Genomic DNA, 27,958 nt, shown 5'->3' with positions numbered 1-27,958 from the left:
AAGGAGAGACTGAGCAGGCAGGGCCGCTCGACAGACTTTGCTGGAAGTGAGAACGGAGAAATGGGGGCTCCGGAACCCTGCTCCCACTGCGGAGGCAGGGGAGCGGGGAGGTGGGGAGCAACCCCAGCTGTCAGCCAGAAACAAAGGCCGCGGAACAGCTAGGGTCGAGGCGGCCGGCTGTGCCTGGGCCAATGAGCAGCGCCGGAACCGGCCCCGCCCCGCCCCGACCAATGATAAGCTACGCCACGCCACGCCCGTCGCATCTTAGCCCCGCCCCATCCAATGAGAGGCTCTGGCGCCGGCCCCTCCCAGTCCCAATCGCGGCTCCGCCCCGGCCCGGCTTGGCTAATGAGCGGCGTTGGCCCCTCCCCTCCCCGCCCTCCCTTGGCCCCACCCGCCTGCCCGCCAGTGGCTCCGGGACCCCGCGCTGAGGCTGGCTTGCTGAGAGCGAGCTGGCGAGCGGCGGGCAGAGCGCGGTTGGAGCGGGCGAAGTTTCTGTGCCTGCCTCGTCCAGCGAGCCAGAGCCACGCTGCAGCTCTAGGAAAAGAGAGACGAGAACAAACTGCAAGACACACTGAAAAATAATTCTCAAGTCAGCCCGAGGCGCAGGAGGCAGGTACGGTGCGATGAACGAGGGGTCTCGCTCCCTTCCGTAAGGGTCTGCAGCCGCTGAGGACACCCAGGCTCTGGGGACACCAAGTTCCCCGCGGCGTGCCGCGCGTCCGTCCATCTTTGCCTGTCTGTGCCATGTCTGTCTAGGTGTCTTTGTCTCTGCACCTAACTGTCAGGGTCTCCTCTCTGCCAGGGTGGGTGCTGCTGGCTGGTCTCAGCCCAGAAGATAGAATGGTACTTCTGTCCTTCTGTCTTCGTCGCCGTCTCCTGCAGACGGGGTTTATCTACTCCCAGCCCTGAATCTGATCTTGATAGACATAAGTGTTGGGTGACACTGGTGTCAGAGATTGAGGAAGCCAGAGGTGACCGTGAGCCCGAGGGGCCCTGGCTCCAGACAGAGGGTTTGACAGCTGGAACCTGGCCACTGAACTTGGCCATCTGGAACTTTGGTAATAGGCTGTGTCCACACGGGTGGCAGGGACACTGATGCATTTAGAGGCTTGGAATATTTCACTGAAGGATGCCACACCGGATGAGGTGGGTAGAGGGGGGAGTGATGAACCCCAGAATTTAAGTGGTCACCTGGTGCTGCCAGTCCTGACCATGCAATTCAGCCAAAGTAACACACACCCCCCATATTCACTTCGTGTTCTCACCCACAGCAGACAGCCAGCCCCTACTCTCCCCACTCTTACACACACACACACACACACACACCCTTCCACAAGCTTAAGGCACCAAAACACCAAGAGCCACCAGGCGATCTTTCTCTTTCCTGTTCCAGGTGGAAAGGATTTGAACTGTGGAGCAAATGAGTGTTCAGCTCGCCCACAAGTGTGTCAGCCCCAGGAAAGTGCCTCAGACTTGTTAGCTTTAGAGCGCTCAGTTTCCCAGGAACAAGGAGTGCTTAGGGATGTGAGCATCTGAAGTTCCCAGGTCCTTTTCTTCCCCTCCATCCACACTCTCCTGCTGCTATCGGTCCCTCTGCTCTGGTCCTGGGTGCTGGCAAACAAGTGAGGAAGCACTGAGTTCTGAAGAGCTCTTGGCAGGAGCTGGGACAGATAAGGGTCTCCTGCTCTGCTGGAAATGCAGCCTAATTACTATCATGGGAGCAGAGGAGCCCGGCCACAGAGAGATGAGCTGTCTGCTTGGCAATTCTCGAGAGACCCTTGAGAACAGTCTGTGGGTGGGAGCAAGAGTGTTCGTAACCTGAGCTTCTTTGAAGTTCAAAAACAATTTTCTGTGGCCATGATGGGGAAAATACAGGTGCTGGAAGAATGTATGGATATGTGTGCACATGAAAATGGCTATTAGAGACAACGTTTGCAGGGGGAAGGGTGTCGGGGCTCCAGGGTGGAGAATAGCCAAGTCTGTGGGTTGAAGTCTGTGGGCAGAGGCATACATATTATTCAGGCGTGGCGTCTCCACCTTGTATTTATCCAGCACCTTTCCTCTGAGGTACTTTCTGCACATCACAGACGTTATCTCCTTTGGTATCTCCATTGTCCTCACAACATAACTACCAGGTTGGCATGAAGCACGGTTAACTCTTTGTGTTTACCAGTGAAGAAACTGAGGCAGCAGAGGGGCAAGGCTTTCCCCGAGGTCCACAGCTAATATGAGCAAAGTTAGACTCGGCAACTGGGTGTTTAAGTACAAGATCTCAGCTGGATAGATGTGAGTGGGGTGCACTCACTCTGCTTGAAGTGAGAAGAAACTCAGGTGGAGAAAGAAGGATGTCTCTCGAAGGTGTCCGTGAGCAAGAGGGAGGACGGGACATTTGAGATGGTTGTTTTTTAACAGGTATGGCAGCCTCTGCATACATCTTGAGGTAACACCTGTTTCTTCCATTCAGCTGGTGCATGCGTGTCTGCGTGTGAGCCTCAGGAGGTGTGTGGTGGGGTGGCTGCCATCAAAGGTGTGCTGCTGTGTAACGTGTGGGTTGGGAGAGCCCACGCACTGGGCGTGTATCAGGGGAGGTTTTGCCAGGCAGTTTGAGAAGCCATGTGCCTGCCTGCATGGGTCAAGAGGTAGATGGGCTCCAGCCGTAAAAATGGCTTTCTAATCCCCCAAATTGATTTATATGCTTTTGCACTTATTCAGCATTCGTTTAATAGATATTCATTGGGTGCCTACAAAATGCAAGGCTCTGGGCCAGGCAGCGAGGCTTCAAAGGCGAGTAATTAATGATGGCAAACCTGTCATTAAGCAGCTTACAGATGAGCGTAATGGGAGAGAGTTCACAACATCTAATGACATTCACCACGTCCAGTGTGCCCAGTACTTTTTATGCATTATCTCATTTTAATTCTCAGTGAAGCCCCACAAGGTAGGTATGATGATCAGAGTAGGAGACTTAAATAATGTGGCTGGGAGAGCAAACGGAGGAGGGAGTGAGGATTTGAACTCTGCTCAGCCCCTGGCTCTTCCATTTTCTCCTACTGCCTTTGAACACAGAAATATGTGTTTCTTCTCTGTGAAATGTCCTAGCCCAGTCTCTCCACCTAGCTAACTCCCACTTGCACTTCTGGTTTTAACCATGAGAATCAGCTCCTCCAAGAAACCATCCCCTCCCCTGTCCTTAAGTCCGGGGCATGGACCATCCTCTGAGTTCCTGCCATCATCCCATGCTATCGCACCTTTACCCACTGGCTCCTGAAGAGCCAGCAACAACATTCTTAGAGGCAGATTGTGTTATAAATTCCTAGCTCAAAGTACAGTGTCTGGCTACTCTGCACAGGCCTTAATAGATGCTTGTTTAATAGGGTGATGCGAGGGGAAGAGCTGTCAGAGGCCCTCTGCACATTTCCCAAAGGCAGATTTGTGCAGGGGACATGCTTTGCTGGCCTGGCCTCTGATGCTCCTGCCTTTGTTATTGGGCCAGCTCCTTCACAGGCTCTGCCTAGAAAGGGCTTCTCCGTCCCAGCTCCTGCCTGCAGCCATTCGGGAGCCTGAGGACAACCTAGCCCCCACCTGCCCGCTCTATCTGCTCACCCACCCAACCTCCAGCTCAGTCAAATGACAAGTAAAATGATGAGGTAGGAGGTGCTAGGTGTGATCTAGACTTGGGGTTTTTTAATTGTGAACCATCCAGGGCAACGATGAGGTGTTTCTGGGACTTTGCCAACAGAAAAGTGTCCAACAGCCTGGGAAGTCATTAGGCAATTTACATGGTAGGTCTTTGAGTTTGCTTTTGAATAGATCCTTGTGTTGCTGCAGTTTGAAAACCACAGATATAAATTGGACATTCTTGCCCTACTGGTGGGAGTGTGAATTGCTACCATGTTTGGGGAGGTAATCTGGCCATGATTTGCCCAAGGTCACACGGTCACAGCCTGGTGACTCCCTTCCCAAGCCCGTTGGACCAGCCCATTATTTCTCATACTGGGGTGACCACATGCCTTGTCAGGGAATGTGATGATTTTAGTTTTCCTTTCAAAGATCATCACTCAAGTTTGAAAAACTCTGCATTTTTCTGTTTGTTAAAAGTCTTATCTGTGCAAGGCACCAGGTTGATGGGAGATATGAAAAACATGGCTAAATAATGGTTTGAGATTAAACTTGGTGATGAGAATTGGGAAGGGGACACAGCACATGTGGATCAATGACAAAGATACCTGCATTGTACTAACTTTGAACACAATAGCTGCTCAGCAGGAGGGAGGTGAGATCGAGTCAGGTAGGAGGAGGTCGCTGACCGAACCTCAAGAAGGTATAAGGGAGCAGACATGGCAGCAGCCCAGTCATAGCTCCAGGATGCAAGCTGAGAGCTGAGGGGAAGGGGCTTTCTCTTCCAGAGAGGACCCTGCGGGGAGCCTGTTACCTCCTCCCCCAGCTCAGCCAGTCACCCTGACCAGACAGAGCAGGGAGCGAAGGGTGGGAGAGCTCACCTCTGACAACTGCCCCCGGCCAGATGAGTGCGCAGACTGGCCTTGACCTTGCCCGCAAGGGTTTAGAGCAATGCGTGGGGATGTGTCGACCTCAAGAAGAGCTGACCTGGGCTGCGGGCGAGCTGCCACCTGGCACGGCTGCCTGGTGTCTGGGATCTCCATCCCGCGTGTCTCACTCTCCTGCTTCCTGCCAGACAGCGACTTCCACCAGACGGCGAGCACCATCCCTAGACTTCCTGTAATAATGATTTTAATAGCCCTTTTTATCTGTCCAGGACTTTACACTTTAAAAGGGACGTCATTATTACCAACTCTGTGGGAAGATTTCTTCTACAATTTGACAGATGAGAAAACTGAGTGAGACTGTCAGAGGTAAAAGAGTTTACCCAAGATTTTAAGTGGATCGCGGGGATTTGAACCCAGCCATCCGGACTCCCAATCCGGGGCTACAGGCACCCACCAGCAGGACTCACTAATCAAACAGATTTAGGTTCACTGAATTTTCGACCGGTGTTTAATGTGCAGGAAAAAAGAGAGACTCTTTAAATTAGTATAAGAACTCAGGCACTTTTGTAATTACTGTCATTCAAGCATGATGAGAGTCAGTTTTCCTCACTTTTTCTATGCCTCCTCTTCTCCCTAAGTGCTTGTTATGCACACATGTTAAATCCATACATAATAAACTAGGGAGTATCCAGCATAATGGAATGTCTACTTGAGACTTAACTAAAGAAATGAACTTTATCTCACATTGGTTCTTTATAGCTAGTCAATTCATAAGGTTTAGTCCTTTCCACATTGAAATCGTAGCAAATTTTGCCCTCACAGAACCTGAACTAATGAACTAATTTCATTGGAATACCAAACTTTATCCCATTATCTATTTCAGCATTTCCACCTCATCCGGGGGCAAATAAGTTCCCCGCTGAAGTGGGCTAGCAGTCTCTCCCCTGGAATGGGAGCAGTGTGTGGAAACCGGACTTGGGAGGCGATCAAATGGCGGCCGCTTCCGATGAGGAGAGATTTCCATGAAGGGGGGTTGGGGGGAAGAGGGTGCTGCGGGTGCAGAGGGAGATGGAAGACACAGGACGAACAGTGCGTGTGTCCACGCGCGCGCTCCCTGACAGCCAGTACTAATTGTTCTTCTAATTAATCTAGCGGGAAGGTGATTTTTCTTACTAAGTGACAGGCCAGGTTGGTGTTTGAACAGATATGATGTGGGTTATACCTAGTACCTGGAGCAAAGGCAGCAAAGAGCCTCCCCACCCAGGTCACCCATGGGTTTGCTCCCCTGTCAGTCACTGTGGGAAAGGGTAACTGCCTTCAGGGTGGCTGCCAGCGAGACTCACACACACACACATTCACTCATCCAGTCGTGTCATTCCTCCCTCTGAGATGTGCTCTCCTCTGATACCACACTCACAGTCGCGTCCCATCACGGGAACCCCAGGGACTCCGGGTGGTGGGACCTGGAAGGCCCCCACCTGCGGGCCCCCCTGTGGCGTGATCTGGAGTGTGCTCAGGCAGCCCCCTGTGCCGCCACCGGCACCCCAGAACCTCCCTTTCAGCCCTGCCCAGAGCAGTCGTCAGGTCGCCCTCGGCCCTTTAGAGCTGCAGACGCCTGCAGGCCGAAGCAGAGGAGAAAAGGTCTCCGTGAGACTCCCAGCCCAGGAGGTGGACCAGAAAACAGCCCCTCAAGGGTGTCGGAAGTGGAGCGAAGATTGGGGTGGAGGAGGTATTGCTCTGGAAATCCACTCATGTCTAAGGACAAACCCAGCCCCATGTGTGAATCTGGCCTCCTGCACAGGCTGCGGGTGGCCAGCGAGGCAGGACCTGCCGCCCCGGGGCCAGGCAGGGCACACGGCTGGCTGCCCGCTGGCTTTGGGGCATCTGCACTCTCCTTGCTGTGGCAAAGCCATTTGCTGCTCAGTCAGCCCCCTCCTGGCACCCTGGACTGCTAAATTGGTCTCAACTTGCTGTACTTCCACCCACCACCTTAGTCATTATGCACTGGCAGCGTTCAGAGAGTGGGTGTGAGGCAGCCGAACATTATATTCCTGCTGAAAAGAGAGAGAGCTGAGTATGGCAGGCAAGAAAAGGAGAGAGGGAAGGAGCTCAGAGAAAGCAAAGGAGGCAGGGAAACAGAGCTTAGGCTTGCCAGCACTCCCCCACCCTGCCCTGCCATGACCCCAATAACCCTGGATGGTGGGGCAGGTGGGTGATGGGTGTGTGGGTCCTGGCTCAGCAGGGGGAGAGGCAGGGTTCTAGGGGTACACTTACTACTGAGGGCCAGCACCTGTCTGGTCTGGAGGGAGGGAAAGACCTCACCTTCCATCAGCTCCCTGTTCCTTAAATTCTACAGTGGGCACTGCCACGCCCAGCGATCATCTGCTCCCTCTCTCCTTCCTCCCTGCCTAGACGATAAACCCCTTGAAAGAGAAAGTGTGTCATCCCTAGACACAGTCAGGCTCCTTCCTACCCCGCCACTTTGTGCTGTCCACAGGGCCTGGGAACCAAGGCAGCCAAGGGTAGAAGGGACAACAAGGGAGCTTCCAGGGCTTGGTCTGCGGTGGGGGTGAGGAAGCCTCAGGGAGGGAAGGGTTCCACCACCGAAGAACAGTCTGGCTAGGGAAGCAGGCACTCAGAGGCCTCCAACCTGGGGCAGAGGCACCCAGTGCTCTTCCAGCGCCTGGACATTGCTCTGGGGCTGGCAGGAGGTGGGGAAGAGTGGCCCTCCTGTCAGACAGCAGAGATGCATTGGGCAAGGGCAGAGTGACCTTGACAGGAATTCTCTGAGTCACTGATAACAGTTGTTTGGGCTCCCAGGGAGAGGGAGGAAGGGGAGCCCAGCAACAAGCTTGGAACCTGGCGTCCCCAACCCCCTCCCCGCCCCTCCAATGCTGTTTCTTCCCTCCCACCCTCTTCTCCAGCAAGATAATGGGAAAACCCTGAGAAAAAAAGCCGCCACACAGCTAGGGAGGCAGGGACACTGGGGAACCACACTCTGAATGTCAAGGGTCAGAAGTCTGGGGAGTGAGCCCTGGAGCAGCTCTTGACCTCCCACCAGCCCCTGACAGGCAGACTGAGTGTCTCAAGGATGCCTGTGCGTTCTGCCCTCCACCTGAGCAGGGAGGTCCGGGCGGCAGGGTTTCCGAAGGACACTTGAAGCACTCAGGACCCCCCACCCTTTGTTTATGGCAAACTTCAGACTCTGCAGCTTGGGCTCCCTTCTGCTCCCCCCGGGAAGAGCGTCTCAGCAGTGCACAAGGAGGAGGGAAGGATTAGACTGGGCTCACATCTTGGGGACACAGCCTCCCCCTCCTTGCCGATCAAATTCTCCCAGCCCCAACGTCTCAGTGGCGCCAGCAGACAAACCACACTGCAGGCAGGTGGGGGGAAAGAGCCCCAGGCAGCCCCCGGCTTCCACCTGCCCTGTAAAGGGAGCTGCACACAAGGCCAGGAGGGCTTCCAGCTGCCCGCCTCCTCCCTGGCTGGGCTGCAGCTTCCCCTGTCCAAGGCTCTGCACCAGCTGGGGGGGCGCCGGGGGCAGGATGCTGGGCTTTTCCTGACGCGACATTTCCTCATCGACCTGGAAGACTGGAGCACCAGGCTTTCAGCTTCCCCAAGCCTCCTGGCAGTGCCCGAGCCATCTGTGGACTTAGAAACTTTCCCTTGATGATGGAGTTATTTGTATGCTAGAGCCGGCTTTGAAGAAATGGCCGATACTCTGCATAGAAACACAGAATCTCAGGATTGAAAGGATGTTTAAGTCCCATTCTATCTGCCCCAATCCACCCTGCCGCGCCCCAGAATTCTCCCCCAAGTTGTTGTCCTTTCTCTGCTTACCTCCAAAAACTGCTGTTCTGGACCAGGAACCCAGTTCTTTCTCTTTAGTTCCATTTCTCAAAGTCATAGAATGCTATGTTCCTGTCAAGCTCTGTGCTGCTCCTGGGAGGAGACCCTTCCACGAGGGACAGCTGGCCTGGAACTGGGGGGAGACAGACACCTTACAAAGCGTGTCACTGTTGCCCTGGCCCATGCGGCTCAGTTTGTTGGGTGTCTTCCTGCCACACAGGGCGCATACAGGAGGCAACCGACCGATGTTTCTCTCTCACACAGATGTTTCTCTCCCTCTCTTCCTCCCTCCCTTCCCCTTTCTCCAAAAGTAAATAAATAAAGTAGTTTTTAAAAAGTCAATGTACAAAGCTAAATTGGTCTAAAAATTCTTCATGGAAGATATAGAATTTGAGAGGGACCTTGTGGACTAGGTGTGATTTTAAGAGATGGAGGGAGGGGGTGGCGAAGGTGGAGACGATAAGTGGCGGGGAAACAAAGGCAAGTTGAGTCAAATGGAGGACGGCCCAGCCTACCCAGATCGGGGTTTGCGTGCTGCTGGCGGGCGGTGGGGAGCACGGGAGTCATAGCAGGATTGGACTGGAGCAGCCCAGAGGACTGCGACAGAGCAGGCCTGGGTTTTAGGAAGTTCATCTGGCAGTGGAGCACAGAAGGTGAGGGTGGAGAGACTTTCTAGAAATCACATTATTTATTAGAATGCCTTTCTATCCTCCCTGTCTGCTAGTTGATAGCATGTGTTCCTCGAGATCTTATGCAGCTTGGAAACGTGGGGGAGCCAAGGCTTCCAGGAGAGGGGAGTTCCTAGTCCAAGATCAAAGGTCAGGGTTAGCGTGCTGTGTGGAGGACTTATTTTAACAGGAGACAAGGCTAGCACTATGCATTGGACCTAGGGTGAATCACTGAAGGCTTGCGGGTTTTGTTGTCGTCGTCAGTTTTTTGTTTGTTGGTTGGTTTTTACTGACGAAGACACAGAGGCCAGACCGGGGAGGCCCTAGCTCAGGGTCCCGAGGGCCCCGACGCTGGTCAGCGGCACAGCCGGAGCTGTGCGCCCACAGCGGGACTCTCTCCTCTCACGCACTGGGGCCATGGACCAGGACTGCAGGGCCCGCAGAATCTGTCAGATCCTCAGCCTCAACTGCTAAGCGGGTGTGCCCAGGGGTCACAGGAGGGCGTGTCAATAGTGGGTGCTTTCAGTCTCTGTGGATCTCGCCCCACCCGGGCAAGGGACACCTGAGACATCAGGAACAGCTGATAACCATGACCTCCATTTTTCTCTCCTGTCTTCTTTCTTGTTCTCTGGCTGTTTCAGACATTGTATTTCCCTCTGTTCCTCTGCCTTCTCCTTTGTTCTGAGGGTTCTGAGAAGTTCCCAGCCAATGTGACAGTGAGGGTTTACTATGTCAGTGGCACTTGCCACCAGTTGGCACGTTTCAGAAGTGAAAAACCAGTTCTCTGCCTCTGTCTCAGGCCTGCTTGGTTTAAACCAAGTCCAAACAAAATGCAAAGGCTGTGGGCACCAGGCAGCCGCGCTCACCGCCCAGGGCGCAGGTGCCACGTCAAGAGAGGTTCCCGGGCAGGAGGCAGGTCTCGTCAAGCAGGGCCCTCCTTTACTCTCAGGAACACATGGTGCCAGGGGTCGCCTGCCCGTAGCCATGAAGCTCTCAGAACACCGTTCCCATTTTCTTCTGGAAGGTTCCTCAGCCTGGCACCTGCCTAAGAGCTTCCTTCCTGCCTGCTAACAACCTGCATAGTCAAGGAGCGGGGGGCAGCGGCAAGGCAGTGTCCTGTGAAGTCTCTGGTGAGGTGACATCTGCAGACAGCACCTTCCTCCAGAAATAACTCAGCCCTTGCCATTCTCCTGGCAGCCCAGAGCCCTGGCAGAGAGAGCGGGCGAGTCCTACAGGTGAGGCATGGGCTTCTTTGTGCGAGCCAATCCCATGAAACAAGTGTGGGCGAGTTTGGGAGCGGACAGCAGAAAGAGCATGCTTTTGGGAATCCGAGAAGCCAGCATTTGGATCTCAGCTCTACTACGTATTAGCTGTGTGGCACTGGGCAAGTCACTTAGCCTCTCTGAGCCTCATTTTTCTCATCTGTAAAATGTATTGTGTCCCATATAGAATTTTTATGAAAATTCCATGAGCCAGTATCAGTAGAAGGAGCTCCATTCATGGTAGCCTCAGCCCCTCCCCGTTAGCTCCAGTGGAAGGAAACCGGGCCTGAGAGTAAGTTCTCTATTCAGGAGAGTCCGTGGTCCAGGCACATGTTTGGGGGTCAGGGAGGGACAACTTTGGAGTCAGACAGTGCTCTCTGTGACAACTACCTTCTTATCTGCTTACTCTGCAAAGGGAGACCATCGTAAACTGAAAACAGTTTCTGAGCTGGGCCGGTTCACCCCTCCCTAGGCAACCTGGTGGCCCCCCGGGAAGTCACCATATTGATGCCAAACTTAGTGCGGACACCCGATCAGTAGGGCGCACTACAGCCCAGAACTCCTGGGCTCAAGCGATCCTCCTGCCTCAGCCTCCGAGTAGCTGGTGCTACAGGTGCACGCCCCCGCGCCCAGCAACGCAACTGAAACCCCTATGAGAGGGAACCACTCCACTTCTGTCACCGTGGGTCTCCCTCCTCCTTGTCAATGTGACAGAATTAAAACTGATTTACGATATTATGTAGAATCAGTGCGTGAGACATCATCGAATGTCCCAGGTTGAGACTAGGCACTACCGTGGATGTCTTGCTCACTTCGGCTTCTGCCACATGTGTGAGGGAAGGAGGTGAAGGTGGGCAGAGAGGCCAGGGCTCAGCCAGCTGCTCCCTCGGCCTCAAGGAGCACCCCGCAACGTTAACTCCAGCACTTGCGTGGAGCAGAGTTTAGGGAGGACGGTTCCTCCCCAGGGTGAAGGGCTGGGTGGAAGGGATGTGTGCTGCGTCTTTCTTCCTTCCTCCTGCCTCTTGCTTCAAAGCCAGTGTCTTTCCCATCTGGATCATTTTCTGGATTATGTAGCACATAAGGTCAGGAAAGAGGGAGAAAGAAAAACAAATAAAATGAAGCTTCTCTGTGCATTCAGTGCCTGAGGGGTGCACAGATGTGAGAGGGCCCAGGTCTGGCTGCATCCCATCAATGTAAACGACTCTGCACTGGGAAACTAGAAGGTCACCTATTCTGCCTAACTGGCATTCAGCCAGACTGGGGCAGGAGCCAGGTGGACCAAGGGGAAGCTGCTCCCCCTGTGTGTGACACAGTCCCCACCAGGGACACGATCACGGATCCTCCCCAGTGAAACAAGTGGGCTGATGTTGGATGCTCCTTCCACCTGCCTTCTCCTCTTCCTCTGGATTCCTTTTTTTTTTTTTTTTTTTTTTTTTTAGTGGAGGAAACTCCATCACTTTAATGGTGAGGCCCAGAGAGCTAAAGTGATTTCCTCTAAGCACATGGCACATAGCCATTAGGTTTCTGACCGGGCGAGCCCAGCGATTTCTCCATCCTAGCAAGTCGGTGTCTACTGGGGAGAAGGCAGTGACTCTAGGAGCATGGCATGTAGGGCCATCTGGGAGAGGGGTGCCAGCCCAACTGCAAGAGCCCCCCTTCTAGGAGCAGGGGAGTTTGAAGAAATATCAAAGAGCTGCCCAGGAACAAAGGAGTCTGGGCCTGGGGCAATCTCTGCCCACCCCCTCACCCCCACCCTTAAATCGGGGTGAGGTGGCCCCACCTCCCACCTGTGGGCCTGAGACAGAGTTCAAAGGACTGCCCGCCGTCCCTGGGACGGTCCCTGTGAAGGTCCCTCTTGGCTGTGCTCTGTGGACTGAGGAGCTGACAGAAATGGAACTTGTTAAAGGAACACAGGACCAGTAGGTCCCTGTAGAGGTGCATCCCAGGACAGGGAGACAGAGCCCCACTCCACCCCATGTGCACACCTATTCCACCAGCAGCTGAGGACTGAGCTCCACTACCTGAACCCCGAGCAGCTAAGGGACAGGAACAAGGAGGCAGGCGGGGACTTGGGGGGCAGTCAGTGGCAGATCTGGGCTCACCACCGTGCTGCCCCTGCCTTGCCCCAACCTGTGTCGGCTGCACAACACTCCCGAGGCAGCCAGGAGGTGGTCTGTGGGGCACAGCGGCGAGGGTCCCACAAACAAATCGGCCCCTTTTCCTGAGGACCAGATGGGCCTTACAGGATCTCAGCCTTTGCAGGCAAATGCGTGTGCACGCTGAGTCACAGAAGGGTGCCAGCAGCAGGGAGAGTCTGGCTTCTGAGTGTGGTTGGTGACTCTTGATGGTTTCTTTTGCCAGAAAACCACAGGGTGGTCAGTGTGCACCAGCCCCTGGGCAAGACCGAGCCTCGCTCAGGCAAACCAGCCCAGCTGCTGAGCTGCGATGACACGCTGGAGCCCCCCCACCCTGTCCTCTCCTTGTCCCTCCCTGGACTCAGGTGAGAGGACCCCCACAGGAGCTCCTGTTTCATTTTCCCTAAGGACACAGTGGTGAAAATGTGGCCCAAACAGCAGAGACAAGAGTCAAGGCTGCAGCCCAAGAGGCCAGCAGGACCAAGACCCACAGACAAGCCTCCGGGCTGCAGTGCCGTTAGCCACCTGCGGCCAGAGCACAGGGCACTGCAGGGGGACCTGCAGATGGCTGTCACTAAACACACCCAGCCTCTAACCCTGTTTCAGCAAGGCCAAGGGCCGGGACTGCCTGCTCCTATTCCGCTGAGCCTCTGACTGTCGGCTCCCCCCGCACACACACACAAACTCCAAGTGTCTGGAGTCCTCCTGGTGGGCGGCTCTGCGCCGGGCCACGGGACGCCGGTGTCCTCAGGGGGCTTCTCTCTCCGTCGGCCAGATCAGTGGTTTCTAAGCACTTTGAGAGTGATCCTTATAAATAGTGGATAGGTGATTACTCATCTTCATAAAAGTCTAATCTCTAAAGGCCCCAAATGGAAATGTCCCCAGTTCTGACAATGAAAGAAAAACAATAGAGCACAGGGACCCGCCAAGTTGGAAACAATGTATCAGGAGTTTGAGCCTAGCCTTAGAGCCCAGCAATGCCTTAAGTCCCCAAGTCCCATATGTTTGAAAACAAAACAAAACAAAAAGCTAGCTGCCATTTATTAAGCTCTTAATTATATCCTAGTGCCTTTACAAGTAGACTTTCACCCCACAGGTACAGAAGCCCCGTGGGGCGGATGCTGCTGTTAGCTCCAATGGCAGAAGGAGGCAGAAGGTTGGAGAGGATGCAGCAGTGGCCGAAGCCTGGGGCAAACCCAAGGCACAGGGACGGCGAAGGAGGGGCTAGGCCGCAGAGCACAGTTAGGGTGAGGTCTGGAGGAGCCGCAGGCCAGGTGTGGGGGTGCAGGTAGTCAGATAGGGGTGTGGGGGGCCCACCGCCAGTGGTGAGGTCTGCACCAATTGCACTAGAGGTAAAGAACTACAGGGCCGTTGACCACAACTCGGGTTCAAAGCCAGGCACTGCACTTGCCAAGTGCAAAACCTGAGGCCTCCTTCCCTGCCCCTGTCAGGCGAGGATAACAGCAGTGCCTCCCTCTCGGGGTGCCTTGGAGTGCGGCTGGCCCCAGGTCGTGTGTGTAGAGTGCTCAGTCCAGTACCTACGGCACTTGAGAGAAAGCTCTTTCTGCTGCTCGACATCACCAGCCCCTGCTGTCCAGCTGGGACATCCTCCTCTGGCCAGAGGAGATGGAGGGAAGGGCAGCTGTCTCCCACAGCCTCTCTGGGCAGCAGGACCCTATTCCTGAGCTGAGGGAGGCTGGCGATCAGCTTTCTCAGAAGAGGCTCCTGACAGCCTCCAGGTGCTGACTCTTCGGGGAGACAGAGACATAAGAAACCCCAGCTGTGTGGGGGAGGGAGGGAAAGAGGGAGGGAGGCCTGGGGAAGGAAGCCCTGCTCAGCGATCTGCCAACACAGCTTCCCTCCCTCTTCTCTTAGAGAAAAGAGCTGTAAGGCTGAGGGGGAGGGCAAGGAATCAGGACTAAGCCCTTGGCGCAGGAGAAGGGAGAGCTGAGCAGACATGGGGTCTGATGCCCTGGGAGGACCCCGTGAGCGTCTCTCAGGAGCAGCTGAGTACAGGAGCCCCCTGTGTCCCGGGAGCGTGCTGAAGCCACCCTGCCAGCCCATCCTAGAGATGGCACCATTCTGCCAAGCTGGAGGCTGAATCAGGAACCAGGCCCGCTCAGAACAGTTATTGAAGACAGGAGTGGGGAGAGGAAAAGGGCAGGTGGGTGAGTTCATAGATTTAGCTTCCAGTCTTCCCTCCTTGAGGAGTTGTCTTAGTGCGGGCTGCTATAGCAGAATACCATCGATGGGGTGGCCGAAATGGTAAACATTCAGTTCTCACAGCTCTGGGGGCTGGTAAGTCTAGGGTCGAGGAGCCAGCAGATTTGGTGGCCGCCGAGAGCCCACTTCCTGGCTTGCAGGTGGCCGCCTTCTTGCTGCGTCCACATGGTAGAGAAAGAGGGCTTGGCCCTTCCTCTGCTTATAGCCTCCCTAATCCCATCATGGGGCTCTTCCCTTGTGACCTCATCTAAACCTACTTACCCCCAAAGGCTCCACCTCCAAATACCATCCCACTGCAGGCTGAGGCTTCAACATGTGAACTTGGGCCAACAGAGACACGCAGGCCATAGCCCCGAGCACCTGTCGGGCTGTAACGCTCAGCGCTCTGCTGACAGCAGTGGGAGTGCAAAGCACGTGAGAGTCAGGGCTCCTGGCTCTGCAGGGGCGAAGCCTGTGAGGGGCTGAGCTCCCGGAGGGAGAGAGAACAGCGCTGTCGGCAAAGTCGGGAGACGGTGCTCAGGAACCCACATGGCCTGCTCTGAACCCTTGTCTCCTCTCCGCCCCCAGCGACCTCAGGCCAGCTCTCGTTCCCTCTGAGCCCAGTCTGAATTAGGTGCACAAGGAAGAAAGAAAGAAAAAGCCACCTGGTGGGTTATTGTGAGACAGCCAGGCGGTTTTTCACAGTTCTCATATAAATAGAACCGTAGGCAAAAGGGTCCGTCCCTCCCCCAGACGCCATTGTGTTTGCCTCTCTGTCGACATCTAGTGAAGAGAATCTCACACGCACACACAATTTACGAGGGGCCAGTCCATGTGGCCGTGCGCAGCAACAGTTCTGTCATTCTTGTCCCTGTTGCACAAATATCCCACAGTGGACAGGGCCGAGGTTTCCAGTCATCTCCAGGCCGGAGCTGTCACCCACGGTGCTGCTGGGTCTCACAGGAAGCACACGTGAGCACTTCTGCCGTGTCCACGCCTAGAGGAGGAGTTGCCGGGTGGACAGCATCGGTACTGCCCCCAGCGCCGTGTGGCAGCCTCGCTGCTGCACGACCTCACCAGACTTGAGGTCGTCGGCCTTTTCCACTTAGCCCCTGTACTGTCTGTTTGGTGGTATTTAATCGTGGTTTCAATTTGCATTTTCCTGATGACAGATCATGGTGAGCACCTGCCTGTACACTTTTTGCCATTTGCATATCGTATTTTACGAAGCAGCTAATTAAAATCTTTTGTTCATTTGTAATTTGGTTTCTGTCTTTTCATTAGAGATCTACAAGTCCTTCTTCGCATGCTGATGGGAGTCCTTTGTCAGACAGGTGTCCCAGAAATGCCTCCTTCCACTCTCGGCTTTGCCTTTCAACTCTGAGTGGAGACCTCTGAGGAAGAGAGGTTCTTAGTTTGTCAGCATTTTTCCTTCATGGTTAGTGTTTTTTGTGTCCCAGTTAAGTATTTTTTGCCTATCCAAAGGCCAAGAAGTAGTTCTTCTGTGTTTTCTTCTAGAAGCTTTAGTGTTTTGCCTTTCATATTGATAACTTCAACTCCTCTGGAATTATTTGTGTGTAGTGTGAAGTAGGGGTCCAAACTTACTTCTTTTATAAATGGATACCAGCTGACCAGCAGCAATTAATAAAAATAACTTTTTTCCCTCCACTCTGCACAGTCCCCTTTGCCATAAATCAAGTGACCACATACGCACAGGGCTGTTTCTGGACTCCATTCTGTCCCGTTGGTCCATTTCTCTAGCTCTATGTCCGTGCCGCAGTGTCTTAATTACTCTTACTTCATAAGTCGTGAAACCTGGTAACATCCGCCCTCCAGCTTTGCTCTTTCTCAGGATGGTCTCGGTTATTCTTTCCCTTTGCACTCTAATATGCGCGCTGCTGGCATTTGGATTGGGACCGTATTGACGGCATAGATTGATTTCGACAGAACGCACCTCTTTAGAATATTAAGTCTTCTGAATCCATAAACCTGACATATGTCTGCATTTATGTAAATTTTCTTTAATTTGCCATCATAATCTTTCACAGTTTGCAATGTAGAGGCCATGTACAATGTCAGTTGTTCCCAGGCACATACGTTTTCCAAAACGGTGTGTTTTTTAATTTTTTTCTTTATTTCTTGCTAGTATATTGAAGTGCAGTGTTTTTTGTATACAGCCCTTGAATCCAGACACTTTGCTAAGTTTATTGTGAGCATTAAATGAGATCATGGATAAACCCCAGGCACACTGCAGGGGCTTGCTGACTCTCCTCTGTGTGCAAGAGAACTGAGGCAGGATGGAGACTCGGTGCCAGAGGTGCAGCCAGTGAAGGAGGGCGTCAGCACCGAAGGGTCCCCGAGGCCCTGAGGGCAGGGTTTGCCCGGCCAGTGGAACGAGGGAGAATCCCAATGGCGAGAAACACCACCTTGGATGGACCTTGAATGGCATGGAGAGACCTGAATGGATTGTGGTGTGGGCGCCGCGCTTTAGTTTCTAAAGCCCCACCTCATCCACTGGGCCGAGGGTCCTCACTGCACAGCTCTGAGGTCGCGTGTGAGGTCTTCCGTCATTTTCAGAGATGAGGCAAGGGCTCGGAGAGTTAAGAGGCTTGGCCAAAGTCTCTCTGTGAGGAAGTGAGTGGTTAGATAGGTTTCACCACTTAATGCAGAGGTTTTCTTTGTTCAATCATTTTCTTATATTTCAGTTATAGTTGGCATACAATATTATATTAGCTTCAGGTGTGCATCCCGGTGATCATCCCAATAAATCTCGTATCCATCTGACATTATGCATAGTTATTAGAATAAAATTGACTGTGTTCCCTGTGCGGTACTTTCCATCCCCGGGACTATTCTGTACAACCATTTGTGCCCCCTAATTCCCTCACCATTTTCACCCAGGCCCCTCCCCTATCATCGGGCCACCATCTAAATATTCTCTGTGTCTACGAATCTGTGTCTGTTCTGCTTGCTTGCTTATTTTGTTTTCTAGATTCGGTTGTTGATAGATATGTATTTATTGCCATTTTATTGTTCATATTTTTTTTCCTCTTCTTTTTAAAGAAGACACTTCAACATTTCATGTAATACCAGTTTGGTGGTGATCGACTCCTTTAGCTTTTTCTTGTCTGGGAAGCTCTATCTGCCCTTCAATTCTAAATGATAGCTTTGCTGGGTAGAATAATCTTGGTTGTAGGTCTTTGTTTTTCATCACTTCGAGTATTTCTTGCCGGTCCCTTCTGGCCTGCAAAGTTTCTGTTGAGACGTCAGCTGCACGGAGAGGTCTTCTAACACTGTCAGAGGGCAGCGGCCGTCATGATGAGACAGGCCCTGGCGGAGAAAAGCTTATCAGGAAGGTGAGCAAGGAGAGTGTGGAAATCTGTGTTGGGAAGACCTTTGTGCAGAATGAGAGGCAGCAGGCCATCCTGAAGGCCTTGGCCACAGACTGAGCCTGGGGTGCCGCAGGCTCAGGAAGGAGGGGTGAGCAGAGCAGAAGAGGGAGCCACAGAAAAGGCCAGGTGCCCACAGGGTCAGGCTCACAGTCCCCCAAGTGCAATATACGCAGGTGAAGGACGTGCCTTTGGGGCCCCTGGACCCCAACTTCCCATTTAAAACAAAAAAAGTGAAACTTTCATGGCTTTACCCTTTCTCAGTTCATCTCATGATTAAAACTAAAACCAAAACAAACAACAAACTGTCCCCCGCATCTGCTCGGCTGGGCCCCCTCTTCCAGAGCTGTGGGCTCCCAGCGCCCAGTGCACACTGACCTCGTTCATCTCCAGCAGGCCTCTCCCTTCAGCCCCCCAGAGACCACAGGCCTTGGCTCGCACTCACCCTGTTAGCTCAGTCCCTTCAGCCCAAGACTCCCTTTTCAATGGCTCCGCTGCGCCCGTGCTCCCTCAGCACGAGGCTGAACTTGGTGGCGGCGGCACCAGTAACCCTTCTCTCTCCAAGCATGTGTGGTTGCTGACCTGACCAGAGCCTGCCAAAGTGTCTGTGCCTGAGAGAGCGGTCCTGCCACCGCCTGGAGAGGGGTGAAGGGGACGCAGGAGAGAATGACTCGCTCAAGACCACACAACTAGTCGATGGTCCAGAGGAGCAAATTCAAGCCCCTAGTCCATTGTCATTTCTACTCCACCATTAAAAACAAAACCAAACAGAGGAGGTGGGGTGTCTATGGCTTGCGTAACTCCAAAATGGCCTGTTTTGGGTTAGTTTTGCATCCCATGCCATCCAGTTGTGGACTTGGAAGGTTTCCATGGAGCCCAGTCCTAAAGGAGGTACAGCCTCCAAAGACCTCTCCTGCTTCTGTCTTCCTGCCCCAGTGGAGGGGCCTGGAGCTGGGCAGGCAGGACGTGGCAGCTTTGAAGGTCAGATGTGCTGAGGGCAAGGTGGGCAGGCAGCCTGTCTTCTGGAGCCTGCAGTTATAGCCGGTGGCTCAGTCCTACCTTCCTGCACCCAGGCTGCGTGAGTGTCTTGGTAGTGGCTCCCACACTCTCTCCTTGCCGATACAAACTCTATGTAAGTTGGAGTCCTTTGTCTAGAAAGGACCACGTGGCTCCTGGGAACAGCGAGGTAGGGAGGAGGGATCGAAGCAGGAACAGGCTGACCTTTCTGGACCTCCAGCAATACCCCGTCGTTTCCCACGAGACCCTTCTGAGGCACACTGAGATGTCCTCTCTGACACCATGGGAGCCACCGGAGAGATCACGGGGCTCAGACACCTCCCACTGAGCTCTTCTCCAGAGCTGTTCCCACTCCACCCACTCTGAGGCCCAGGGACACGCGGGTGAAGTTGAGCAGAAAACGGCCAAATTAAAGTACCAAACGGAGCTAACATTCACTGAGCACCACTCTGTGTGTGTCAGACACTTTACACACACAGCCCCATCACCGAGTCTTGAGAACAACCCCAGGGTGCACGCATTTGTGCTTTTCTTCTGAGAAAGACTTTGCTCCAGGGATCATTTGCAATGTCTGAGACATCTTTCACTCTCCCAGCAAGGCGGGAGAACGGGCAAAGGGTGGGTACAATTGACATCTAGTATCTAGAGGCCAGGGATGCTGCTAAACTTCCTACAGTACACAGGACAGCCCCTTACAACAAAGAACTACCTAGCCCAACGCATCAATGTGCCAAGGCTGAGAAACCCAAGTGCAATTTACAAATGCACAAAGAAACGCTGGAGCTCAAAGCCAAGTGGCTTCTCCGACACCTCACAGCTGCGCAGTGAGTGGCCAAGCTGTGTGCTGTCCACATCTGTCTGACCCGAAAGCCTTCATGTGCTTCTTTGGTTACAAAATGCCCTGTTCAAGAGCAGCTGCCCACCAGGTCCCATCTGTCCCGGGAGAGAACAAGCGTCATTGTTTCTCACTCCGTAAGCAAACAGGCACCCGCACCTGCCGCCTGGAAGCCAGTGAGCGCAAGAGCAGCTGCTCAGGGGCAGGCGTGGCCCTCCAGTGCTCTGGAGGGCCACAGAGGTGTGAGCTCCGCCTCTTCCCTCCAGACATTTGGGATCTCACCCGAGTGGCTGCAGTATGTGCAGGCGGAGGGGCCTGGCCAGTGTCAGCTGAGGGTATTGCCCAGAAGCCCATGGGCATCAGAAGGACGGTGGGCCTTGGTGGGGATCAGGGATGTCACCCTAAAGGGAAAGTGAGACTAGAGTAGGTTTTGGGAGCCTCCAGCAGGGCCTCAGTTCTCAGGGGCGAATTGAGGTCCTGACCCCAAGGAGAATGAGCCTGATTCTGAGGCCAGGCCAGGGCAGCGGGAAGCAGGACTCTAGTTTGGCAGGTGGGTGATGGAAGAGACCGCTCGCTCTCTCCTCTCTTCCACAGTCTGGCATAGGCTTGGCTTCCTCTAGTGACTTCACGACCCTAACAGCCGTCTTGTGGATCATTACCGTAACAAATGTCGAAAGACACCATTTCCTCTGCATCTCTAGGACAGAACAACCTGTCTTCCATTGCGCCCGCCTGGCCCCTCAGCAGTGACTCAGAGGAGACAGAGGCAGATCACAGAAGCAAACCCACTGGTGGGGGTAGGACTCCGTGTAGGGAGGAGGCAGCAGATAAGCCTGGAAGGTACAGCACTTGAGAGGCGGCTTCTGGAGAGCCTTGAATGCCAGGCTAATGGCTAAGAGGAAGGCAGAGGCTGGATCCCGAGAGCTAGCTGGTTCTGGGAGGCAGTGTCTGGAGCGATGTCGCTGCCAGTGTTTAGAGAAGGGAGCTGTCGGGACGCCCCCGCCCCTTCCTCCCTGCCTGCTCTGCGGAGGCCTCCCATTCTCCTGGTGCTTCTTGAAATAACATTAGCACAGCAGATGCCCCAGCTATTGCGTGGGAGGGCGGACCCGCAGCGCGGCCCTTTATCTCAAGTGCCCTCACTGCTCAGGGAACACGGGGTCTGGACACTCGGGCACGCGCCTCCATGCCTGCGGCCAAGGAGCGATTATCCCAGTGAATGTCAGCGAACAGACAGGAACAATGCAGCCCAGCCCAGTGAACGAGCGAGTTGTAAGGGGCCTTTCATGGGGCCTGAATGACAACTGGGTTCCCGGGGAAGGGTGCCAGCCCAAACAGTACCCACATCCCGAAAGCGAGAGGCCTTGCGCGCCGGCCAGCACAGCAGGAGTGGAAGGCACTCTGGGAGCACGGTTCCTGGGCAGACTGCAGCAGCAGGGAGGTGCGCCCTGCCCTTGCGGTGGGCTGCTCTCAGACCAGGGCAGTTCTCAGAAAGAAGGAACTGAGAAGGGAGGCAAACCCAGCCTCATCAGTTCTCTGGTGACACTTGGTGGTGGTGTGGGTGGGGTTTCTGGGGGACGCTGGACCAAGAAAAGGAAATTCATGCCAATAACAGCAATTTCTAAGGCAAATATCTACGTGTCTGCCATTTTTTATTGTCCTAACACCAACCCATGAATGTCTCTTCTTCCAAGCTCTTTAAGCCTCTCTGGCTTCTCTCCCTCCTTCCTCTAAGAGGCATTTAGCTGAGTATGTGGAGACGAATAAAACAGTGTTAGTCTTCAGGAAGCCCAAAGACGAGTGCGGGGGGCAGGTGAAGAACAAGCAATTTAAGAGAGAGATTGGAGTTGCTGCTGCCATAGCTTCAGGCCCCCTGATGTGAAATGACAGACGAAGAAGCCGGGAGACATGGGAGGGCTTCATGGAGGAAGTGGTATTTGGGTGGGACTTTGAAGAGTGGGTTATCATAGGCTGGGGTCACAGGGGCAAGTTGTGAAAGATTCTTCTAGGTTGAGCCAACAGCCTGAGCAAGGCAATAGGTTATATACCAAGTGGTATTGGGAGAAACAGTGCAGAACCAGCGGAGGGTGAAAGGTGGAGCAGAGCTGGAAAGAGGGGTGGGGACCCAGGTCACATGGAGTCATGAATGCCCTGGGGGTGCAGGTGTCTGAGGAAGGAAACTAGGACCCTTATTCCAGAGGGGAGAGGTTGAGACGGACCTCAGGCTGAAGCCGTCGTCGGCCCTGTGTCGGGAAAGGCGGCTTGCAGTGCTGCGGTGTGGGAGCTGTTTGCGCTAGAAGAGACTGAGGCAGGAGGTTTGTTCATTCATTCATTCATTCATTCAGTGAACATTCCCCAAGCTCCATCTCTGTGCCAGGCCCTGTGCCAGACTAGACAGTCCAAGAGGCTCCCAGCTGGTGGGGCTGTTTGCGCACGTCTGTCCCGAGGATGCGCTGCCCCGGGTTGCAAGGGAGGCTGGAGCACACATTGTGGCCCTGCCAGCTCCCCTGCAGCCCCAGAACTCCCCAACTGCACCCAGTCAGAATTGGCAATAGACACAGAGAGCCCCTCTGGGAAGTTTCCAAATGGCTGACAAATCCTGTTCTTGTGGATCTTGCAGGAGATTCCTAGCTCCACAGTGGGTAAAAGCAGAGAAAAGGGTGCTTTTAGGACAGTTTGCCTGCCTGGGGTCGCTCGCTGGGGGTTTCTGCCATTCTCCCCACTCCGCTCCACTCAGAGTGACCGCCAGCATGAAATGCCCAGTGAAAAGTCCAGTTCTTTTTTTTTATTTCCTAGGGTGACTTTGGTTCGTAGGGTCGTGGGTTTCAGGGGCACATTTCTGTGACGCGTGACCTGCAGGCTGCACGTGTGCCCAGCACCCAAAGTCGGAGCGTCTTCCGTCGCCATATGTTTCAAAGTCCACTTCTCAATCCATTCTTTTCTTGGTTTTGTCCTGTTAAAATTAATGTCGGCCTTGTATACTTCCCTTCACTCCTGGGGATACCTTCAATAAATATCCTCTCTTCAAGCCATTGTACCTTAAAATGAATGACATAAAGCAAGTCTACTCCAGAATGATATTATTTGTTGATACCTGCAGGCCTCTTTCACTTAATTGACTTTTTGCGGATAGTGGTGGTGATGTGGGGGAGGGGGTGGCTACGAGTTCACGGATGTCTCTTCCCATTACTGTGAAGTGTGCTGCCTTCTGTCCTGCGGTCCCGAGATGTCTTCCACCATGTTAAAATGCACCCTGCCACACACCTCCCTGCTACTAAGCCCTGACTTGTCTTAGTTAATTACAGCTTGCCCCTCACGTGACGTCTGCACACGAGAAATCAGAGGTCGGTAACCAGCTGCTTGATGTAACCTCTGCCTTTATCTCCACCGCTGTTTCCACAGGGACCCTCGCCCTCCGCACTCAGCTCCCCGCCCCTCACCCCAAGCGATGTGTTTACATCACAATGAAGGCCCTTTCCCAAGTAGCATCCATCTTCCTCTCCCCTCTTCCTCCTCCTTACCCCCTCTTTTCTCTCCATTCTCCTCTCCACCCCCACCCCAGATTTCCCTTTACCCTTTGGGGCCCCACCCATCCCAAATCCGTTTAGTCCTCCTCCTGCTCAGGTGCTACCCCGACTCCTGGTTCATCCCTCTCTCTGGGTCTTCCGGAAGCTTCATTGGGAAGGAGAGGGGATGGGTGCTAACTGACACACTCCTCAACTCCTCCTTTTCTTCACCCCAGCTTAAAGATTCAACTACCCTCTCCACATGGCTTCTTTGCCCCCAACGGCTCCCCAACTCACAGCTTACAGACACTGCGCTCCAGGAGCCCGTCCCACCCAGGGGTCTCACACACACACACAGCCACTCTTTGTTTTCTATCATGTCGCCGCCACACAGGGAGCCACTCAGTGAGGGGCCAAGGGTCAGGTCATGAGGTCACTAGGGCTAATTTAATCTTCTTTTGTACTAACTCCAACTTCCGACTACATAAGGCCACCCACTCTTCCCAGTTTTCCTGGACTTCCCCTGTTTTAGTACTGAAGTCTCACATCCCAGGAATTACCACCGTCCCAAGCAAATCTGGGCAGCTGATCACACTGTGGATCCCAGACTCTCAGCACAAAATGCAGCTCAGCGCACAGATGACTTAGAAAAGCCAGTGTCCACACGTGTACCCCTGCAGGCCCAGTCATTCAGCTGTGCTCTCACGGCACGAGTAAGGTCCTACACAGGCCCGCAGACCCTGGCACCGCCAGCCCTGGACCAGCCACTCAGACCAGCGTGCCACAGAGGCTCAAGTGCCGCACCAGGAAGGCTTTGGGGGGGGAGGCTGGGGGGCTTCTCTTAGCCTTGCTCCAGGCTACCTAGGTGGCCTGGGGTGCCCCCTGGGGTGGGGGTTAGGGCCGAAAGTTTGTAAACACCCACTGTGTCGCGTTGAGCTAAGAAAGGGTGCTGCTCACGGAGCCCATGGGCCGTACAACAGAATGTGAGCTTAAAAAACGTGCTTATCCACTCCTTTCGCAAACGGCTACTGACCGCTGGGCCAAGCACTGTGCTGGAAGTCAGGGATGCAGTGTCGGATAAAACAGCCTTCTGGTCTGTTGGGAAACGGATAAGAATCCAGAGGCCCTGCACTGCGCTGTGACCCATGCTGTCACAGGAGCGAGCGCAGGGTGTGCTAAAGGCACACGGGAAGGCCTCGCATGGAAGCCCTCCTACGCAGAGTCCCAGGGTCAGGCCTAGGGAGCAGCACGCACGCCCGGGAGAAGGCCAGCGGGGACCCCTGCACATTCGCAGAGCTCCCTTGGGTCAGAGGGGTGGGGGCGGGGGTGGGGGGTATATGGTGCCAAACAACAGGAAGACACACAGACGAACAGGGAATCCTGGGGAGAACTTGGAACAAAGCAAATAACAGGCCTATCAATACCTGGAGGGAATACGACAGAAACTCAGACTAAGGCAGCAGTAGCAAAGTTGTAGGGAAATGCTGGTTTCGAGGAAAAGCAGCCGTAAGACAGAACCTAGTGCTTGCCCGGGTGTGGGGGTGAGGGAGAGCAAGGAGTCGAGGCATCATGGCCTGCTCACATTTCTTTTTTTTTCCAATTACAGTTGACATACAATATTATGTTAGCTCCAGGTATACAACATCATGATCGGACATTTATATAACCTGTGAAGTGATCATCCCAATAAGCCTAATACCCAACCATCGGTCAGGTTTCTGGGGGTCAGGTTCCTGGCTCGGCTGCACCACTCGCTAAGACTAGGAGCCAGGAGTGGGGACATGCTGGGGGAGGACAGGACAGGGCAGGGAAGGAAAACTGGCACATTCTGTTTTGGACATGTCGAGTGTGAGATGAGGTGGCCCATCCAAGGGCAGATGGCCAGCGGGCAGGTAGCTAGCTGTCCAGGTCAGGAGCTCAGGAGAGAGGTTTGAGCTGCAGACACAGGGACAAAAATCGTCACCTTGTGGATGCAGCTGAAACTAAGGGAAAGGACGGGCCACCCGGAAGCAGAGGATGGACTTAGGATGGAACTCAGAAGAGAATGAACATTTCCGGGTGAAAGAGGTAAAAGTGACCGAGAAGGAGAGCCCAAGGGGAGATTGTCTCAGAAAGGACGGACGTGAAAAAAACTATGGAGCCACTAACAGGTCAAGTTTGAAAACAACCCCGGACAGCAGTTCTAGTGGCTTGGCAGGGTCAGCAGTCAGGCCTTTGTGGGCTGAGGACAGGTGAGAAATGAGCAGGTGGCAACAACAGCAAGTCTAGCTGCTGTCTCAAGAGGCGTGGCTACGAACAGGAGGGAAGATGGCTGTTCCTGGGGGGAATGGGGTTTAGGAGTTGGTGTGTTGCTTTCAAGTTGCAGACTTGTGCAACACGCTGGCACACGTTTGAGTGCTCATGGGAGAGAATAAGAGACGGCAAAACTTTGAAACAGAAGGAAGAGAACTTGATTCTTGAAACAAGAGCCACAGGAAAGTCGGAGCTGACGGGGTCTTAGGACAGTGGGCAGGACGACCGGTACGCGGACTTGCCGCCATAAGGGGCACCGGGGGAAGGAGCGTTTCCGCTGCCTTGAAGAGCCGAGAGAGTCTTCTGTGGCACTTCCAGTAATCCGTGGGGGGATGAAGTCACCTGCAGGCAGGCAAGTGCAGAGGTGGGCACAGCCTTACTGAGTGGCAAGGGTGATGGATTTGCCTCAAGAAATACAAGGGTGACAGTAAGAGCCCAGGCTTGCTGGGACATCATGGTTCTCTGTATGCCCGGCAGACTCTGGGCTCGAAAGGAGTTCACTATCTAGGTGACAGTAGCAATGCAGTGTCTTCTGAGCAGCAGAAACCAGGAGCGATGGATCTGGGGGAGGATGAGGGAGGTGCAGATGGGAGGAGGAGGTAGCGTGACAATGGCGTGGAGAAGGGAAGGGGCTCAGTGGGCCCCTGAGAGTGCACAGGGGTGCTGGCAAGGAGGTCACGCTAGGTGTCAGATGCCACCCTGAGTGTAAGCGACCCTGTGTCCTGGACCCATTGGGAAGCATGCCTAGTTGGTGTAGCTTGCGATGGTGGTGGGTGAGGTGAGAAGAGAGGCTGGGGTTGGATTGTACGGGGCCTGGCATACAAGCTGGATTTGTCACTTCCTGAGACGGTGATCCATGTCGACAGGGGCAGGCTCTGCCCTGCTCACTGCTCTGCCTGTGGGCCCTGACGGTGACCGCAGGCTGGAAACGCTCGCCAAACACTCGGGAATGGGGAACAGAGGCATGCGTGCTCCAGCAGCTCACCCCACAGTGACAGATCTCTCTACCTGTCCATACTGACACGTGTCCTGGGAGGGGACACGCAGCTGTGCCTGCCCGGCCAGGCACATCAGTCCTGCTTTTGCCTTGCTCCCCCCGTGACTGCACTGTGCAGGCAGTGGATGAGCTCTGGCCAATGAGCCAGAAGCCCTGGGTTCTAGAACCAGCTCTTCTAGCTGTGACCCTGGAGCTCAGTCACCATACCTGCCCGGGGTTGTGGGGAGGACAGAGGGCCTAAGGACCCAGTGTGAAGGTGCGTGAAGTATGAGGTGCCGCAGCACCTTATGTGTCCCTGTAGACAGAGCACCTGGTAAGTGGTCCGTTTAGCCGGAGCTCCCTAGTTCCTAGTTGCTTCCCATTCCTTGTCCCTTGTAGTCAACTGGATGCTAAGTGGCTGACGGAAGGGGGCAGGGGACCAAGAGACACCATACCTCTGTCCTCGACACCCTCACTCCTGGCCTGGACCTCATGGGAAGAAACATGGCTGATAGGTAAGGTGACCACATGTCCCAGGTTATGTCGTCTGTCCTGGTGTAATTAATACCAGTGCTCCCCGTTCACTCTTAAAAATGTGCAAATTACATGGTCCCCCGACCGATAGCCTATTCTGTGTTCGGAGAGTCCGTGTTCCGGGGAACGCTGATGTTTGCAAACCAGTGGCTTTGGCTGAGCACAGAGAGAACCAAGATTGTCTGGCAGCTTGGCCAAATCTCATCTTATGCTGCATGTATGTCTCCTTGGCCATGGTCATCCCCATCGTTTCGTCATTCTGCCTACAGGACGTGGGCACAGAGCCCCATAGCCAGCCCAGTGGCTACGGGGAAGGTATTAAAGGGGGCTCTGATGCCCTCACTTCTCTGCCACCTGGCTGTGATGTCATGGGTTCCAACAAGCAGGCTGCCCGGTGTCCCAGAAGGAGTCGGTGTGCAGGGGGAATGGGACCAGACTCCCTCGCCCTGCTTGTGCATTTTGAGAGGACAGCTCCATATCTCATACACCCAACCCCAACTTAAATATCTAGAGTTGCCTAACACTCCAGAAGTGCCCTCCACCCTGAGTCCACATAGCCACTCTCACGAGCCCTGAGGGGCTATCCTGGAAGACTGGAGGGCGGAAGAGAGGGAGGGACGGAATCTTCTCTTCCTGAGGGAGGGTAAGGTTTTCCCCAGGGCCTTGGGTGGATGGGAAGGTGAGGGGATTGGGGTGGGGCGCATGCAAGCTTAGGAATTAAAGTGAATTCTAATTAGAGTGCTTATCAAACTCAAAGTCACAAGCACTTACCCAACATTTCCTCAGAA

At 54.1% G+C, this 27,958-nt stretch overlaps 1 protein-coding gene across 1 annotated transcript in view; it reads left to right on the top strand.

Moving 5' to 3' along the window:
• The first annotated feature begins 422 nt into the window (after nucleotides 1-422).
• Nucleotides 423-27,958, top strand: part of LZTS1 (leucine zipper tumor suppressor 1) — a 51,450-nt gene continuing 23,914 nt past the window's right edge. The window contains exon 1 of the mRNA XM_053911948.1: nucleotides 423-616. The gene's annotated coding sequence lies outside the window, so the exon portion shown is untranslated. The remainder of the gene's footprint in view (nucleotides 617-27,958) is intronic.

This window comes from Desmodus rotundus, chromosome 9, assembly GCF_022682495.2.
Source record: "Desmodus rotundus isolate HL8 chromosome 9, HLdesRot8A.1, whole genome shotgun sequence".
NCBI lineage: Eukaryota > Metazoa > Chordata > Mammalia > Chiroptera > Phyllostomidae > Desmodus > Desmodus rotundus.
Note: the sequence above shows the minus strand (reverse complement) of the source record. Positions and strands in the feature narration are given on the sequence as shown.